The sequence below is a fragment of the Bidens hawaiensis genome, unplaced genomic scaffold (assembly GCF_021521415.1).
Source record: "Bidens hawaiensis isolate Kalapana, Puna unplaced genomic scaffold, B.hawaiensis_p1.1 tig00029295_1, whole genome shotgun sequence".
In the NCBI taxonomy this organism is placed as follows: Eukaryota; Viridiplantae; Streptophyta; class Magnoliopsida; order Asterales; family Asteraceae; genus Bidens; species Bidens hawaiensis.
Window position 1 is genome coordinate 221,102 of NW_027505149.1, and position 8,131 is coordinate 229,232.

Sequence of the window (8,131 nt, forward strand, 5' to 3'; positions counted from 1 at the left end):
CTTAATACCCGAGTCGATATTATTCTCGATAAACAAAGAAATGAATAACAAAGAAAATAAAGAAAGAGAAATAATACTTATATATATGAGTATATATATATGTATAAACATTCTTTGTTATAAAATATATTATTTAAGTGTAATGAGTATACTTAAATAATAAAGAAAGAAATACGTTTCTTAATGAAGAAGAAACGCTGGGTTTTTATAAATAAACTAAAGGTTTATTAATATTACTTTTCAACTAAAGGTTTTAAAGTAAAAAGAAATTATGAACTAAAGGTTCATCGAGATAATTAAGACTAGAGGTCTTAAAGCCGGATCGTGTATCCGACTAATAAATGTTATACTCGTACTATAGGTGCGAGATAGCAAGAAGAGATCTACGGACGGTGTTGGAAGCCGATCCTATTGAAAAGGTGAATACGCCCCACTTTTACAAACTTGTTTTCAAACAAACAAACGTGTTATGTGTAAAACTTTACATGAGGCTTCGTGTCTTTAAAAACATTATAAATAAGAGTATAAGCCAGCCCTCAGGCTATGGTATACGTTTGTCTGGATCCTTACATATGTGGAATGCGGTGGGCACATCGCATCACGCTTGGTCACGACCTCCAGCCACGATGGGCCGGACCTAAGTTACGTCCGAGTGGGGAATGGCCATGTGTATATTTATGGTACCTAAGTTATGTCATAAACGCTGCGGTGTTTCGCTGAGGTGACCTAGTGCAGAGACTCAAGTTTATGATGATTGTTTTAACTTGATTATTCCTAAACCAAGATGGGCCGAGACTTACGTGGTCTCGAGGGGTAATTAAGTAAAGAAAATATTTTAGCGTCAGCATATTCACCAGCATTCGTTGCTGACGTATTTTAATAACATTTTGCAGGTAACCAAGGTTAGAGCTTGCAAGACGAAGAAGCTCAAGAATCCGATGGCTCGGATAATTTTGTGTAAATATTAAAATATGATGGTTTTTGTAAACTATAAACAAGTAAATATTAAACGAGACTTTTGTCTCGTCTTTTGTAATGTAAACATCTTATATTATCGATCCTTTGTTTTTCATAAAGTCTTCCGCTAAAACCCGTAACTCTGATTTATTTACCAACATGGTACCAACTATGGATCATACCCCTAGGCCTAGAATGGGGGTGTGACATGTTGCTTAGCTTTAATAGTCTTTTTATTATTTGGATCATCCCGTGTATTACACAAATTATAAAGCTACTATATTATAAAACCCAACATACTTCGATGTAAAAAAATATGCTAAAGTTTATGCATAATCAAGTGAGAGCCAAACTGTGTGGTTGTAGAGTAATTATGGTATATGGCGCGTGTGAGTAGGATGGAGAGAGCTCAAACGAGAAGCGTTGCAGAATCATTGCAAGAGCCATTTTTCCTTCTAGCATAGCGAAATTTTGGCCGATGCATATCCGCGGGCCATTACTAAACGGGAGATACACTGTTTGTCCTTTGGTGACCTACGATACACCTTCAGAAAACCTTTATGGCTTAAACTCGTTTGCATCATCACCCCATTTATCTCTGTCATGGTGTATACTTAATGCGTTTATTTGGATGAGCGAACCTACTGGTATTGTTAGGTTACCTAGTTTTGTTTCTTCATTTACTTCCCTTTTTATTAATATTGCTGGTGGATATAATCTAAGAACCTCGTTGAAGATCATGTTCATCTGCAAAATGAGAGATTTGAGTACAACTTATTCAACATGGGTTTGTTTAGTGCTAAGTATAGTAATTAATATTGTATTTTAGGGTTTAATTAGTTGTATATAGCCCACGTTTCGCAAAATAGGTATGTTTATAGCGTTTCTTCAGTTTATATTAAGGGTTCCCTCTAATATAATTGATTTAGTAAACTATATATCAATCGCATTTTCATTACACACACGCACGCACGTTTGTGTAGTTCTAATAACTTACAACTTTTAGACAACCGAGGGTATCAATATCTGGTTTTTTATGTGCGAAGATGCATAAAACTTCCTCTCTAGCCCGTGTCTGCCATTCTACGTGTTTGCCTAACAAAATCATAGTCCAAACAAGCATGTTTGCTGTTGTCTCTTGGCCTGCAAAGTAGAAAAGTTTGCACTCTTCAATGACTTGGTCTATGCTTAACCCGTAATTGTTATTCCCATGCTGTTTAATTTCTTTGAGGTTGGAATCCAAAAGTATGCCTAAAAGGTCATGATTGCTAACTTCACCAGCTTCCATGGCGGCAAGTCGTTTATTTATAATGCCCTTTATCGAACCGTTCACCTCTTCGCTGATCTCTTTCATCCTTTTATTGTTCTTTGTTGGCAAAAATCTATAGAGTTTACATATTTGATTCGTTAGCATGCACAAAATATCCAAACATAGTGTTATAACTGGCTCACCTTGATCCTGGAACGTAAAATGATAATAGAGCCTTTGTAACTAGCTTTGACTATTCTATTTGAAGTTCAAATATCTTTCTTCCTTCCTCAAAACTACTACCGAAAGCTGTACGCGATATGACATCACTCGAAAAGGTTTGAAGCTAAGGCCACACATCCACTTCACATGAAGAGCTAGAGCCTTCTTTGGTGGTTAACATTTCTAACCATTTCTCCATCATCTCACTACAACTAACATAAAATGCAGGTAGCATGTGCTGTATGAATGCCAAAAAATAATTATACCATAAACATAATTCGTTTGGATTTGTAGGTCATATACAGAGGAGGTTTAGAACCTTTTGGATATGTAGCCGTAATTTGAAAGTCGTACAAATAGGCAGTTCAGTTCACTACACGTAGAAGTGAACTCAAAGGAGTTTTAACAATGTTTTTTAAGTTCCCCGGTTTGAACTTATAAAGTACAAAAAGGTGGAGTTTGCTCAGCAAATTACTCAACCCACAAATAACTCTTGACTCCTTGTTAATCTCTACATGAAAAAGAAGTCAACATGGAGTTTGTTTTTTTGACAAGCAAAAAGTGGAAGTTGTTGGTCAAATCACTAATATATAGCTTGAGTTTCCTGGTGGATGGAGCAAACTCCACCATTTGTAGTTATCGAAGTTCGCGTGTCACGTCAGCAAACTCAAAAACATTGTTAATTGTTTTTATTTTTATTTTTTCTAAGAGAAGGAAAGAACATTATCCTATTTGCTCATAGGTGTAGTAAGTTGATGTTTTTAGACTCGGCCCGGACGCCTTATCGGGTCAAAGGTCGAACCGATCCGGGAGGGCGGACCGGTATTTGACTCGGATGAAGTCATAAATAATTTAAATATATAATTGCATATATATATAATTCATATATATATAAAATAATGATAAAAAAAATAATAACATACTTTAATATTTTATACATTGGTTTTTAAATATGTGTGATTTATGCTTGATTAATAAAGACATCAATGAAGCTTGATTGGTTGACTCATGAGTAATTATTAAAGCTTCAATCTTCAAAATGATCCAAGTTTGAATCCCGGCATGCATATTTCATTTTGAATTTAATGAAAAAATGGGTTTTACCGGTTCACCCGCTGGGTCAACCGGTCTGGGCCAACCGCTCACCCGTAAAACCGGACGGGTTTTTTGAAAACAGGCCAAGTACACTGACCCAACCCGGTCCCAGTTGGACTGGTCCGATAGGCAGGGCCGGATTTCAAAACACCAAGTAAAGTGCATGTTTGTACAACTTTCAAAAAATATCTAAAATACTTGCCAGATTTCTAAACCACCTACAAAAATGAAATAAGAAAACAACACCTTGAGCTTCTCGACATGGAATGCTGGATTGATGATTTTCCTATGTTTAACCCATTGATCACCATCAGTGTTAACTAATCCTGCTATTAGCAACTTTGTTAGTGGATTAACATGAAAGTTTAATCTTGAATTAGTAATAAAGTTAAGGGTTTATTTAATTACGTTTTAATTTAGGTATTTGAATTGTAGTAGGTTTAGGAAATGTATGTCTTGGAGAACAAGTTAAGTAGGTCTATATAAAGGGTCTAGATTATTAGTTGTTTTGGTGAGAGTTGAGATAGAGAGTTAAGAGAGAGTCAAGGAGTCTCATCTCCATGTACGTTTGATAAGTCCGTGAAGTTCGTTTGGTATGTTCGTTTGATATATGAAAAGAGTCGAGGGTTGTTACCCCAATATCACGTGTTCGTTTGTTTGATAAGTTCGTTTAATTCGATTGTTTGATCCGTCTGGGCCAACAATTGGTATCAGAGCCACGGCTCGTATTCACGTGAAATTTCGTATTATTTCACGTCGAAAGTTTTGTTCGGTTGAGAGGTTTTGGTGATTTGGAATAAGGTTGTTCGTAATCTGGAAGCAAGAAGGAAAAAGGTTTATCACACGAATTTCAAGAAGTAATTCTTGGTCAAAAGTATTGCAATTGTTACTTGGCTTGTCGTTACTTGCAAAGAAAAGAATCGATAGTTGTTTTTTTAATATTAAACCCTTGATGGTTTGACTTTGTATAACACCAGTAGCCATCATATATTTTGTTTCTTGGTTTTAGCAACTTGTTTGGCTTCTTGGAAACCTTGGAAGTCACCTCAACACATTTATTTTTTGTTCATCGCTGAACCGAAAAGGAAAAAGGAAAGTTAAACTAGAATCGATTAATTCTTCGTTGACCGCGTTAGGATTGTGACATGGCCGGTGATAAAGAAGCGGGAAGTTCGGGAACAATGAAAGAATCGATAGGTAGTTTTGTTTTGCAAGCACCAAAGTTAACGTCGACCAACTACGCGTCATGGTCGGTTATGGTGAAAATTATTTTGGGTGCGAATGGTTTGCATGATGCGATTGATAAAGAAAAGGGTGTGGGAATTGAAGAAAGAAAGAAGTTTATGGCATTGGGTGTTATCTTTCAAACCCTACCTGAAGATGTGATGCTTCAGATGGCCAAGTATTCAGAACCGAAAGATGTTTGGGAAGCGTTAAGAGTTCGTTATCTTGGTGCAGAAAGAACTCAGAAAGCTCGTGTTCAAATGCTAAGAACCGAGTTAGATGCATTGAAGATGGGAGAGACAGAAAGTATTGATGATTATGCAGCGAAGTTGGGTGGAGTACAATCAAAGTACAAGAGCTTGGGAGCGGTACTTGAAGAAGAGGTTTTGGTAAGAAAGTTCTTGAACTCTATGTCGGATAAATATTTACCCGTTGTTTCTTCGATGGAGCTGCTCACAGACATCGAAACAATGGCGTTTGAAGATGTGGTTGGGCGTTTGAAGGCATATGAAGAAAGAAACAAGTTCAAGAATGTGAATGGAAGTTCATCCCAAAGTCAGCTCATGTTCACCCAAAACGAAAAGAAAGTTGAAAACTACCGAGGACGTGGTAGAGGCCGTGGAAGGTACAACGGACGAGGAAGAGGGAATCCAAGATGGAATGAGCGTAAGAATGATGAACGGGGTGAATACCGTAAAAAGAACCCTGGAGAATGGGAAGATAGAAGGAAGTATGTAACGTGCTACAACTGTGGTAAGATTGGGCACTACTCGAATGAATGCAAGGAACCAAGCAAAGGGAATGATAAAGTGAATTTGACAAAGAAAGAAAATGATGTTGATCCTTCTTTGTTCATGGCAGTTGGTTCAATAAAGAAAGTAAGTTTGAATGAAGAAAGGGTTATCCCTGGTGTGTTCGAAAAGGATGAAAAGAATGAAAGTACATGGTACTTAGACAATGGTGCAAGTCATCATATGTTAGGAAAGAAAGAGTTTTTTACTACCTTAGATGAACAAGTTTCGAGTCAAGTGAAGTTTGGTGATGGATCCGAGATTGAGATCAAAGGTAAAGGTAATGTGACTGTGGTAAGTAAGACTGGTGAAAAGAAAACGTTTTGTAATGTTTTCTATATCCCTAAGTTGAAGACCAATCTTCTTAGCTTGGGAAAGTTGGATGAAGAAGGATGTAAGATTGAAATAGCCAATGGTACATTGAGGCTATATGATCAGAAAGAAAGATTTTTGATGAAGGTTCAGAGAAATCTGAATATGACGTACAACTTCAAGCTTCAGGTATGTTGTAATTCTAACAACTTTGAAGATGAAAAGAAAGAAAATTATGATGTGAAACCGATTATGAAAGTGAAGGATATTCGGTTTGGAACAATTCCGAATAATTTGTCTGGAGTTCGTGAAAGTATTGGTAAAGAACGAGTCGATGAGAAAAAGCGATTTGAGAAAGAAAATGACGATGTAGTTTCAAAGTTAAGTACGGAAGGAACGAATGCTAAGTTTGAAGAATCGGTGAAGCAAGTATGCTATAGTCAGTTGAAAAGGAGGAACAAATGCAAGAAGAAGTACAATTCAAGATTAAGGGGGTGAATGAAGGTTTAATCTTGAATTAGTAATAAAGTTAAGGGTTTATTTAATTATGTTTTAATTTAGGTATTTGAATTGTAGTAGGTTTAGGAAAGGTATGTCTTGGAGAACAAGTTAAGTAGGTCTATATAAAGGGTCTAGATTATTATTTGTTTTGGTGAGAGTTGAGATAGAGAGTTAAGAGAGAGTCGAGGGTTTGATAAGTCCGTGAAGGTCGTTTGGTATGTTCGTTTGATATATGAAAAGAGTCGAGGGTTGTTACCCCAATATCTCGTGTTCATTTGTTTGATAAGTTCGTTTAATTCGATTGTTTGATCCGTCTGGGCCAACATACCACTCGTTGGCTTCCGAAACTTGTTATAATTACTCAAGATCTCTTGTATCATGGACGGTTCAGATATATGCACTATAGGTGTTGTTCCTATCCATGTAAAACAGTTCTTTCCTGTACATGAAACCAACAGTTCAACAAACAAAACTAAGACTGAAAATCAAAGGTACAGTGCATACCAAGATCGGTGAGTGATTTGTTAACGAACGGTGAGACGCGATGACATATATCGTGAGTTAGACTCATGGGCTTAAACTCAACTTCCTTTTTCATCTGCACCATCTCTTTCAGGTCTCCATGCATGAATCTATATGGGGTACCCTTGAGCCCTTGATCTCTTAAAAACTTCTCCATCTTCTTTGGTTTCAACCACAACCAGTTCCATATATAAATCAACAGCATTACTGCTCCAAGAACACAAGAAACTGTAATCAACTCCATGGCTAGTTGATAGTACACAAAAGTGTCAAAAGAAAACTTTACATGATGGAGGGTATTTATTACAGAGGTTATTAAAAGTGTCCTTAATTTTTTTTTTACTAAAATGCCATTAATAATTAGAACCGTTGATTAAAAACATGTGATAATCTAAATAATTTCTTTAAGTTTCATAAATTTTATATAATTTTAAAAAATCCCCTCGGATCCGTTAGTTTTGGGTCCCTCATGTAAATGAAAGGAACTACAAAATGGTAATTTGCATGTGATTACAATATTAAAAAGGTCAAGATCAAAAATCTTTACTAAAATCGTCCACATAATATTTTATATATGCATACAAACAAAAGTGGAAATTGTGCATAAAGACGCTGTGATTGTTGTCGGTAAAGGCCTTAATCTTGTAAAAACTTCTCCATTTTCTTTGATTTTAAGAACACAAGAAACTGTAATCAACTCCATGGCTAGTTGGTAGTATACAAAATTCAATGTAAAGAAGTGGAGAACTCAAGAATATGGTGACGATATATTGAAGAGGTAATTAGAAGTGTTTCTTATTTATTTATCTACTAAAATACCGTTATTGATTTGAACAGTTGATTAAAATATATATTTAATAATCCAAATAATTTATACAATTAAAAGAAATCCCCTGGATCAGAATCCGGTTAGCTTTGGCCTTTGGGTCTCATTCAAATGAAAGGAACTGCAAAATGGTTCTTCACGTGTGATTAAATATTATAAACGTCAAAATTAAAAATCATTAACAAAAGCATCCAAATATAATATATTAGCATACAAACAAAAGCGTGAATTGTGCATAAATAGGTTGATTGTTGTTAGTACGTTAAATCCAAAAAGTACTATTCAACCAATGTATTTATACAAACTACTTATGTGTTATCATTGTATACTCGTTACGACTAGTTTATCTATCTATAATATTGAAGAAACACCAGTCGAACCCCAACAGATTACGAGTAACCTGAGGGTTAGATAGACGTTTCCCACGAGGGG

General features: G+C 35.8%; 1 pseudogene across 1 annotated transcript; it reads right to left on the bottom strand.

The window, feature by feature from the left end:
- Window positions 1-1,276: 1,276 nt before the first annotated feature.
- LOC143611077 (cytochrome P450 CYP72A219-like) lies at window positions 1,277-7,134 on the bottom strand (annotated as a pseudogene). The gene is made up of 6 exons (XR_013149704.1): window positions 6,856-7,134; window positions 6,676-6,790; window positions 3,770-3,893; window positions 2,410-2,666; window positions 1,955-2,339; window positions 1,277-1,704 (listed from the first exon to the last, which is right to left on the bottom strand). The product of XR_013149704.1 is annotated as a cytochrome P450 CYP72A219-like (transcript).
- Between the last annotated feature and the right edge of the window lie 997 nt (window positions 7,135-8,131).